Consider the following 12,052-nt stretch of genomic DNA (forward strand, 5'->3'; position numbering starts at 1 on the left):
CCCCTGCCAAGCAGGAAACACCATCAGAGCACTCCTGACATATGGTTGTCAAGCCTCTGCTTAAAGACCTCCAAAGAAGGAGACTCCACCACACTCCTTGGCAGCAAATTCCACTGTCGAACAGCTCTTACTGTCAGGAAGTTCTTCCTAATGTTTAGGTGGAATCTTCTTTCTTGTAGTTTGGATCCATTGCTCCGTGCCTGCTTCTCTGGAGCAGCAGAAAACAACCTTTCTCCCTCCTCTAAGTGACATCCTTTTATATATTTGAACATGGCTATCACATCACCCCTTAACCTCCTCTTCTCCAGGCTAAACATGCCTAGCTCCCTTAGCCGTTCCTCATAAGGCATCGTTTCCAGGCCTTTGACCATTTTGGTTGCCCTCCTCTGGACACGTTCCAGTTTGTCAGTGTCCTTCTTGAACTGTGGTGCCCAGAACTGGACACAGTACTCCAGGTGAGGTCTGACCAGAGCAGAATACAGTGGCACTATTACTTCCCTTGATCTAGATGCTATACTCCTATTGATGCAGCCCAGAATTGCATTGGCTGTTTTAGCTGCCGCATCACACTGTTGGCTCATGTCAAGTTTGTGGTCAACCAAGACTCCTAGATCCTTTTCACATGTACTGCTCTCAAGCCAGGTGTCACCCATCTTGTATTTGTGCCTCTCATATTTTTTGCCCAAGTGCAATACTTTACATTTCTCCCTGTTAAAATAAATCTTGTTTGTTTTGGCCCAGTTCTCTAATCTGTCAAGGTCGTTTTGAAGTGTGATCCTGTCCTCTGGGGTGTTAGCCACCCCTCCCAGTTTGGTGTCATCTGCAAATTTGATCAGGATGCCCTTGAGTCCATCATCCAAGTCGTTGAATAGGACCGGGCCCAAGACAGAACCCTGTGGCACCCCACTAGTCACTCTTCTCCAGGATGAAGAGGAACCATTGATGAGCACCCTTTGGGTTCGGTCAGTCAGCCAGTTACAAATCCACTGAGTGGTAGCATAGTCAAGACCACATTTTACCAGCTTCTTTACAAGAATATCATGGGACACCTTGTCAAATGCCTTGCTGAAATCAAGGTAGGTACATCCACTGCGTTCCTTTCATCTACCAGGGTTGTAATTCTGTCAAAAAATGAGATCAGGTTAGTCTGACATGACTTATTTTTCAGAAATCCATGCTGACTATTGGTGATCACAGCATTCCTTTCTAGGTCTCACAGACTGTTTGCTTAATAATCTGCTCCAGAATCTTCCCTGGTATTGATGTCAGACTGACTGGGCGGTAATTATTTGGGTCCTCTCTTTTCCCCTTTTTGAAAATAGGGACAACATTTCCCTCCAGTCTGCCGGGACTTCGCCTGTTCTCCAGGAATTCTCAAAGATGACTGCCAGTGGTTCTGAGATCACATCTGCCAGTTCTTTTAATACTCTTGGATGCAATTCATCTTTCAATGTTGCTTTCCTCCCCTGTGATAGGAATTTTATGGTCTTAGATATATGGTAATGTTCATAAGTGTACAAACCAAGCACATACATAGATCAGCACAGGAAGGCCAACCAGGAACCATTTTGATTCCTAAACTGAGCAAATGTTTTCTCTGCAAGGTCAAACTGGAAAAGCCTCCCCATTGTCTTTTCCTTCACAAATCCTGTCTTAAGGGTATGTCTGCGTTTGAATAGGGTGTGAGCCTGTGACCTGGCCCAGGAACTAAGTATTTATCACTACAAAAGAATGGCCAGGCTCCCCAGGCAATCCAATCAAGTAACCTGCCAGACAGGAGATAAACAAGGACAGGAGAAAAACAATATTCAACTTTTCTGTTTTAGACCGCCTTTTTTGTGATGTAGGTGTGATGTATCTGAGGGGTGGTCTTAGGTTACACCCCTTCTGTGATGTATGTATGATGTTTCTTGGGGTGGTCTTGATCTACAGTGTGGCAATTTCAAAAGTCCTTATAAGGCCTTGCACACCATTTTTCTGGGTCCCTCCTCTCTCCTGCAGGTGAGGGGAGCACCCTGTTGCAACAGATCAACAAAGGCCAAGCCTACAGGCTGCTGTTTTGCTCCAAGTTATCCTGGTTGGTGTCTTTGTTTTTTGTCCAAGGGAGCCCTCAGATTTTTCCGTTAGCACCCCTTAACATCTGGAGGGGCCGCAGGTTTTCCCCATCCCTGATCCCAACCATCCTGCGTTCTCTCTACCCAGCTGACAACGGAATGGCACAGAGGTGTTGACCACATTGGGCAAAAGATCCCTGCATTGCAAGCTCCCCTTGAGACGACCATGCTGTAACTTCCAGATTCCCTCCATGCAGACTGAAAGTGAAAATACGTGAATAAATCATATTTCTTAAAACTACGACAGCCTCTGCTGCATCTTCAATTCTCCGAAGGAGCACACAGACGCCTGGAACCACCTGGGATTTTTGCTACCACTCAGCAGAGAGTGCAGGTGGCGCCCAGCTTTTTTAACGGTATGAAATTCGGGAGTCCTTGAGGCTGCATCTAGCAACAATTTGAAGGATAAGAAACCTGCAGCCTTCCAGATGTTATTAGACCTACAACTTCCAGTGTGAGGGAGCCAGTGTGGTGTAGTGGTTAAGAGCGGTAGTCGTCTAATCTGGTGAACGGGGTTCGCGTCTCCGCTCCTCCACATGCAGCTGCTGGGTGACCTTGGGCCAGTCACACTTCTGTGAAGTCTCTCAGCCCCACTCACCTCACAGAGTGTTTGTTGTGGGGGAGGAAGGGAAAGGAGAATCTTAGCCGCTTTGAGACTCCTTAAAGGGAGTGAAAGGCGGGATATCAAATCCAAACTCTTCTTCTTCTTCTTCTTCCATCAGCCCCAACTAGCATTGGCAACAGGCAGGGACGATGGGAGTTGTAGTTGAAACGTCTGCATGAGAGGGAGGAAAGCAATGTAGAAACGAAAGGGGGTGGGAGGCGGGGCCTGTCATTCTCAGCTCCCCAGAGTTGCTGTGAAGCCACCTCTAGTAATTGCCACTGGTGGTTGTGGTGTCCATATCGGCAGAGGGAAATGGGAGTTGGAGATCAACAGAAAGCCACAGATCGCCTCCATCACCTGTTTATTGCTCTCCCAGCCGGGTATATTTGTCAAAAGCACAGGAAGAGGAGCCCCCTCTGGGAACAGGGTCTTGGTCCCTTTTGCTAGAGGTTTGCAATGGGGGTGCTCAGAGAGACGCTCTCCTGCCTGGGTTTTGCGGGCAAAAATCGAGATAGTAAGGGGCTCATGGTGGGTTAGAAAACAGGCAGACAGCAGCCACGAGAGGGAGCTCGTGTATTAAGCCAGCTGCATGAGAAATCCAGCCTTGGGCGGGGGGGAGCGCGGCTGCATGGCGCTGCTTCTACGCTTCAAGGGAGGCAGTGCGCACCAGTGGTAAGCGCGTTGGGGCTTGCAATAGGCCTGGGGCGGGGGTCGTGCCTTAAATGGGACCTTAATTATTATGGATCTACTCTGAGGCAAGCTTAGTGGGATGCCACACGCTGTCCCGACGACGTTTATTGAAACATTCATTCAGGGAGACTATATATTATAATAGGACATCGTTTTCCAGTGCATTTTTCTCATGGCACCCCTTATCGCAAAAAAAGTCTGATCTGTTGGAGGGAAGCGACTTCGCTTCTCAGGAGCACGAAATCCACTGTAGTTCTTCGCTTGGAGTTTGCCGGTATGTGACTGAATCCAGCCCGTGAAATAGCAGCAAAATACCTCCTAAAGTAAACAGACGCAATTTCCCGCTGCCCCTTTAAAATAACGGGGAAGAGGGGAGAGAGAGCGGTTAGAATGAGGGTGATGTCATCTTCCTGGGGGGTCACGTGGGGCTTCTGATTGCTACTGAATGAAGTCAGATTTATTTTTATTTTATCCCCCCGCCCGCCCCCAGCGGAGGTATGGAATGCAATCCACCTATGGGAGCTTTCCGCTTGGGCTGCTGCGTCTCTCTCGTGTTGCAGATACTTTAAAACGGTCAGGGCTCATGCAACGTCTCACTGGAGCGAGTCCTCTGGGCGGAGGGAAGGTTTTGCAGGACTGCGCAGAGTTCCAGCCAGCTGCTAGATGGTGGGGTGGGGAAGGTGATCCAGTGATGGACCGGGAGGAGCTAGATCAGGCACAGGGAGCCTCTCCCACCAGCTGCATGGCCAATGCTGGTCTGCGGTGATGGTACCAGCAGTTCCAACATCATTTAGGGTCACAGAGCCTGAGCTAGAGCTTGTTGGGCAGCACCCACATGCTCTGACACGTCGAGCGATGCTTTCTCTCCCCCCCCCATTACGTTTTATTAAGTTTTAACATTTTTAACATATACAATCGAAAGAAAATTTCGTCTTTTCTCTTATTTTTAGCAACTCTCCATCCCTATTTTCCATGGAGTTGCGCTCTCTCCCCTGCTGCCTTGGTTAGCGCAAATACAACATTTATTGTTTATATACCCCACCCATCTGGCTAGGTATAATTCCACATTTACACCATGCATTTAAAGCATTCTTCTACCACTTTAATAATCCTGACATCCCCCAAAAGAATCCTGGGAGATGCAGTTTGTGAAGGGTGTTGGGCAGGCTTCCTCAAACTCAGCCCTCCAGATGTTTTTGGCCTACAACTCCCATGATCCCTAGCTAGCAGGACCAGTGATGAGGGGTGATGGGAATTGTAGTCTCAAAACATCTGGAGGGCCGAGGTTGAGGAAGCCTGGTGATAAGCTTACAGACCTACAGTTCCAAGTATCCTTAAACTACAATGCCTAGGATTCTCTCCAGGACTCTTAAAGCGGTATAAGAGTCCTTTAAATGTACGCTGTGGGTGCCTAATTGATATGTCTGACATTTATTACAACAGATGGCGGGGAGAGGGCAGGAGGCCGTGATATAGCTGGTTGCTTCTTAGCGATAGCAGCATTTTTGCAATGAGAAAATTTTTTGCAGTACAGTCCTCGTGAAATTTGGCTCTTCCTCCTCGTCACAGATAAACTCGGGCCTGAAAATAATTCCTTTTTAGAGGAGGAAGGCATGTTGCATCTTGAATTTGCCTTTTGCACCTTCCAAGTCATCGGTGGCCTTCACTACATCAGCACCAGCAGGACTACTCAGTAGGTAGTTGAAGCACGTGCTTAGGGCACCCCCAGAAAGCACCTTAGGGCATGTACACAAAAATAGGTTGGGGGGGTTATATAAAAAAATAACTTGACGTTTGATTATTTTTTAAGCATCAAAGTAGACATCCGGAAAGAAGTTATATTAATTTCAACATACCTTTAAGTTTTGCATCATTTCAAAAAACAAAAAGTCATTTTACAGTTTTGAATTGCTTTTATTTTGAATTGCATATGGGGTGCGGAATGACGGGCAACACACACACACACACACACACACCCTTGCTGCGTCATCTCCTCCATTTGAACTCTCGTTTCTCACTTGCACCCATCTGCCATTGACACCAGCCCATCCGTCTTCCAGGGATCCGTTTGAGTTTTTGTGTTTTTTTAATGAAAGAAGATGAAGAAAAAGCCGAGGTGAATGATTTATACAAGAGCTGTGAAGCGCTTTGAAGGATTGAACCAGGCGACACAGAAGCAAAACATTCTTTAGAAGCGCTCCTTTCCGCGCCAGGAACAGGAAAAGGGACGCCTTAAAATTGGCTACCCAGTGACGCGCGCGGGCCCAGAGTTACGACTTGCCCCAGCCCAGCCAGGAGAGCTTTGCGCCTCCGTGCCAAAGGAACAGCCAGCGGTGCGTGCAAAAGGCTCTCCGACGCGCGCTCACACCTGCACCGCGTCTCCAGCCGCCGCCTCCGCTGCTGCGCTTTCATCCCGTCTTGTCCGCGCTTGTCCCGCCCGGCCTCTCCAAGGAGCTCCTGCGCGCTTCCCCGGGCACTTTGCCTGCGAGCCGGCCGAAGCCATTGATCTCTTAACAAGCCGAGTTCAGAGCTGACAGTGCCGGCCCCGAGCAGGCGCTTTGGTTCGCGCTGACCCAGGTCCGCCCGGGGAGTTTTCTTCAGCGCGCTTTCCACTTTTCGGTGTAAGGTTAAGATCCAAGCAGCTCCTTCTTTACCTAGTCCTAGGTCCTTCAAGGGCTGGGAGGGAGGAGGGGCGCAGGCCCGGGGCTGGAATTTGCATACACTTAGCATGTGCTAATTTACTAGCTATCGGAGCGGTTTAACAATCAATTCGTCTTCTTAGGAAACTGTGGGTACTATAGCTCTGTGCGGGGATAAAGGGCCTCCTAACAATTCTCAGCTGCCCTATAATCAGAAAAGGGTATTATTTTATAACATAACATGAAAAGGAACAAGGAACGGGCTTTGTGATCCCATATGCACTATACCAACGAAGCAGTATTATATTACTATAAATAATCATAGCTGTTCCCCAATTAATCTTGGGAACTGTAGTCTGTCAAGGGCGTTGTTAGGAGACCAGTGTATTGCCATCACCCTTATAAATTCCAGAGTGGTTTGACAATCCCCTTGAGGGGATTAGTAGAGCTTGAGACTCTTAATCTCAGGGTCCTGGGTTCGAGTCCCACATTGCGTGAAAGATTTCTGCATTGCAGAGTGCTGGACTTGTGGTCACTCCCAGCTCTATTATTCAGTCCCTCTTTCCAGGGAAGTCTGGGAATGGTAGTCTGTGAGGGGTGGGGAGTAGCCTAACTCTCAGCCCCCTTAAAAAACACACTATGGTTCCCAGGATTCTTGGGTGGGGGGAGCTGTGACAGTTTAAAGTGGTATGAAACTACAGTGGTACCTCGGGTTACATACGCTTCAGGTTACAGATGCTTCAGGTTACAGACTCCGCTAACCCAGAAATAGTAGCTCAGGTTAAGAACTTTGCTTCAGGATGAGAACAGAAATCGTGCAGTGGCAGTGCGGCAGCAGCGGGAGGCCCCATTAGCTAACATGGTATCTCAGGTTAAGAACAGTTTCAGGTTAAGAACGGACCAACGGAACGAATTAAGTATTTAACCCGAGGCACCACTGTACTTGAAACGTAAAGTGCAGATGGGGCCTTGTGGGGGTGTGACAAAACATCATTTGTTCTTAAGTCCACATCCCAGTTAAACACACTCCAGTGGACATCATTGCCCAACCCCAACAATAATTCTCCCTTATAGGCCTTGTGGTGGAGACTGGAGAGGGATTAGGAGATCTGTCCTTGTCTACAGATTTTGTCCTAATCAAAAACAGCTACTTATCAGCAACAACAGAAACGCAATCACGGAAGATTCAACTAACTGGAGCCAGCCTTGCCCGCCCGCCCCCCCCCCCCCCATATTGGGTAGCATGATTACAAGACCCAGCAACTAAAGCCATGACATCAAGGACTCGTCCAGCTGCTCATCTTCCTCTGTCACCTGCCAGCAACGCTCATGACAAAACATGTTGGTCTCTCTGTGCAAAAGAGGATAGGCAGGCACAAAAAATGATACAAGGAATGTCTACATTTAGAAATCAGTGGGGGAGCATTTCAGTTTCCCAAGAGGACATTCCACAGCAGACTAGAACATTGCCCTTGTCTGCTGGAGGAATTTTAAAGGGAAACATTCCAGTGCAAAATAGCCGAATTAGAATGTTGCACAGAGTTTTATTCTATCGGTTTGGGCTTGAATAGAGGCGATGGCTTTGTATCCCATTAGAGATTAATTAACACGGAAAATCAAGAACCATCAAGCACTGCTGTTGTGAATGGTCACTGTGTTTATTTTGCAAATATTTAAGGTTTAATTGAACTGCCGCAGTTCACTCGACATGGCCATTTGACCCCACTATTATTGCACACTCAGAAAATAATAGAATTGGAAGGGACCCGGAGGGTCATCTAATTCAGCCCCCTGCAATGAGGGAATTTTGCCCACAGCCATCCCTGAGCAGGTTCAAACTACAGTACCAACCTTCTGGTTGGCAGCCAGACACAGTGATTCATTGCGCCACAACAACAACAACAACTTTATTACTTATAGCCCAGTCTTTAAGGTGCCAGAAGACTCTACAGTGTGTAAGAATCGGGTCTCTGCATCGGCCAAAGTAAGCAGCACCTAAGGCAGAATCAGTTCCAGACCCAAAATTAAAATCACTGCAGAGACAGAGGGCACATCTTGTGGGGCTATTGGCCTCAAGTTTCTTTTTTAACCTGTATCGTGGGGGAAATGGACTAGAATAGTAAGTGACTAATAAGTCTATCAGCACCTTCATTGTACAGCTTTTGATGTATCCTGAAGATACAGGTCTTTCTCCTGGCCTTTGACGCTAACATTTTTAGGACCTGTTCTAGTTTTGACTGTCATTAAAAAAACAAAAAAACCCTCTTTTAATGCTGCATTTTATATTGCTGTAACCTGCCCAGGACCCTCTGGTGAACAGCAGATTAATAATAATAATAATAATAATAATAATAATAATAATAATTGCTTAAGAACTTTCTTTAAATCATACCTGTCAGCATAAGCTCACATTTCTGTATTCTGTCTTTTTGAAGTGTTTCGGTTTATTCTACTTTTGTTTTGTTTTGGAAGAGGCAAAGAATACTCGGAAGCTCGAACACAGCTTGTGCTCAGATCCTGGATTTCTTTTCATTGTTTTCTATGGGCCGCTCACATTTCTGCTATGAAGCAGGCAGAAGGCGTGGGAGGGGATTCCGAAGGACTCGGGGAAGTTTAATCTTCAAACAATTTGAATTGCATCTCCAGCCTTTTCCTGCTGATGTTGCCCAAGAGGTTGTTAGGGACCAGCTAAGATTTCACACTGCTGACAGCGTGTGGCATCCAACTAAGCGCTACTCAGAGTAGACCCATTATCCTTAATGGACTGATGTTAATGGCAGAGCCATACTCTGCGTACAGCTAATGTTGTGTCAAACGCACTATTGTTCACCTTTCACCGCAAATGGTTTTTTCATTTATCTTTTTTTCTGACATACAAGATCCAGCTTCTTCCAAAACAATGGGATGATGGAACTGTTACGAACGTACACTATACTGGTTGGGGTTTTTAATGTGCTTCGTTTTCAGAACAATATTGCAAGGTAGGTTAGGCTAAAAGATTGTGATGAGCCCAGACTCACACTCAAGAGCTACGGTGGTCCAGCATCTGCAGCATGGTCCCTGCCTCCAGCATCCTAGAGTCACCCAATCATCATGAAAGGGGAGCATTTTTAGCCACTGAAGAAGTGGTCTTCTCATCATCTGAACTGATCAGAGCCAATCAGAGTGAAAGGAGGTGAGTCAGCCACTGGGGATTGGCTCCTGGGGCCACTCCAGAGAAGATGTACAGGAAGAACAAGGTGGGGCCCAGCGACAGAGCATATACCCACGCTGCCCAGGGTGGGCGCACTCCCGAGGCAGACGGGGGGCATGGATGGTGCCCCCCCCAGGTGCGGGATAGCCACTTGGGTGCATGGAGTGGCGTGTGTGCCCTGCAGCCAGGGGTGGAATGAGCCGCCAATGGCTCCACTGAGAGCTCGGGGTAGGCTTGGGAGTCATGGGTGGGCAGTGCGCCAAATGTCACCCCCCCCTCAGCAAAGACACCCGGAGCAGTCCGCCCCCCCCCCACACACCTCCCTTCCTCCACCCCTGACGGTGGGCATCTTCTGTATGTTTCAAAGCTAGGCAATTAGGAACACTGACAACAACAAGTGCTTCTGTTTCCAGAGAATGGTGTGCAGGTTCTGTTACGTGCAATCGAACTTTGTGGAAAGCACAACTCGGGTCAATTCAAATTAAGGTATTGGAGCACTCAAAATCCTTTGCCCAGCTTCGTGCACAGAAAATAGCAGATCTAGCCAAAAGGCAACACATGGATCCCCTATCATTAGTACTGTATAATAATGTATATTATTGTAAAAAGGTAAAGGACCCCTGGACGGTTAAGTCCAGTCAAAGGCAACTATGGGGTTGTGGTGCTCATCTTGCTTTCAGGCTGAGGGAGCCGGCATTTGTCCACAGACAGCTTTCCACAGACATGACTAAACTGCTTCTGGCACAACAGAACACTGTGACAGAAGCCAGAGCGCATGGAAACACTGTTTACCTGCCTGCTGGAGTGGTACCTATTTATCTACTTGCACTGGCGTGCTTTCGAACTGCTAGGTTGGCAGGAGCTGGGACAGAGCAAGGGAGCTAACTCCATTGCGGGGATTCAAATCGCCAACTTTCCGATCGGCAAGCCCAAGAGACTCAATGGTTTAGACCACAGTGCCACATAATTTATAAGAGTATTGTACAGGCAATTTTCATTATGCATGGGGGTTCCGTGCTGGACTCCCGTATGTGTTGATGCAGTGTGCCTAGAACCATACCATTCTATTATTCTATGACCCCATCTGAAACCCAAACAGCCACTGCCGGTCAGTGTAGGCGGTACTGAGATAGCTGGACCAATGGTCTGTGTTATGTACTGAAGTTTTCACCCTGGGCCAGCAGGGGGATACTGTAGATAGTTTTTACTCAGGTCCACATATGCAAATAAGGAATTCAAAGTGACGTTCAGTGATTGGATAGTTACAGAAAGTTGTTAGTGTTGCGTTGTAGTGGAGCTCTATATAAGCAGGCTGGCTGAACCCTTCTGTTCAGTTCTGTTCTGGCCTGTGAATAAACAAGAGCTGTTTGAAAAATCGCTGTGTCGTCTGATATGTTCACCCACAGCTTAACAGTCTGACTCAGCCCAAGGCAACTTCCTAACCTACCCACTTGATGGACATGTGCTTCCAAGAAACAGGAAAGCTGGGTAGGGAACTGAAACGCAATTCCAAACATTATTTTTTTTTGGGGGGGGGGGCGGATTCACCTAACAAACCCAGTGCATAGACTTCTTTTGCACGATGGGTCTTTCCCCTTCTTCTTCCCTGCACCCCTGAGGTTGGCTGGGGGTGGGGTTTTTTTTATAAAAAAAACAAAACTCCCTGAACAGAGTGTGGAGGGATGAGAGGGAGGATCTTGCCATCTGGCAAGATGAATTGCATGTGCAGACTGAGAATTTGTAAGAGAGTAACATTGAATTCTACTCGTATAGCCTAATATTTATCAAAATATTTCAAAGGCATATGTTCCGACCAAGACAAGCAAGTTAATTGCTTATTATATAATTACCAGTGCATTTTAAAAAAATAATTATAATAAAAAATTGTGTCCCAGGCCCTCCCAGCTAGAATGATGTAGAAGCCTCCCCTGCCAGCCGCCTGAAAAAATGTTGTTTGTCTTAATGGCATTCTTTTAACTTCTCTCAAAATCCTCACAGATGTTTTGCTTCAATGGGACTCTCCAGATTTGCTTTGAAATGTGGTGGCAGATCTAATTGTGCTCCTGGTTCCTGCCGAGTAATTAAAGGTGCCATTTTGCGCTTCCCGTTGCGCTTTAATTTGTTGCTTTGCTTCCTCTGCTCTTGTGCCTTTAACTGGCATGAAAAGATAAGGAACTGCCTTTCCTCCCTTAACTGATGCACGACAAGCTGTGGTTAACGGCATAGGAAGACGGGCAGCTTTTTTTAAAAAAACCCAAACATTGGCAATCTCTCTGCCACTCATCCAATTGTTGCTTATTATTCCACAGCAACGGCCAAGACCCTCCCAGTTGTGTGTTTACAGTGGGGCTCTCGAAGCTTTATAATGGCCGCAAATGTCGAGGTGCAAGGCCCCCGGAAACAGAATTGGCACATCGCCAAGGGATCGGTTGCCAATTCTGGGACAAAGGCCCAGGTAATTAGCTTCTGGGATACCTGGTTTTATCGTTAGAACATTACATGAGCAGCGTGCGACATCTCCAAAGGACCTGTATTTGAGTTTTATTTACATGCCGCCCCAGCTTCCGATTTGAACCCAGAATGTCCCTATTTACAGAGTCCCTATTTTCATCGGAGAAATGTTGGCGGGTATGGAGCTATGTGACACCCGAGCCAAGGAGATAAGTAACTACACTACTTTTAGAAGAGGTCTGAAGGCTGCCCCAAAGGTTTAATGTTTTTAAATATGTTAGAATCCACCCAAAGTGGCTGGGGCAAACTAGTCAGATGGCCATAATTAAAGAATTATTATGATTATCGCTATTATGGAATA

This window comes from Podarcis melisellensis, assembly GCF_964234715.1.
Source record: "Podarcis melisellensis genome assembly, chromosome: 8".
Taxonomy (NCBI): domain Eukaryota; kingdom Metazoa; phylum Chordata; class Lepidosauria; order Squamata; family Lacertidae; genus Podarcis; species Podarcis melisellensis.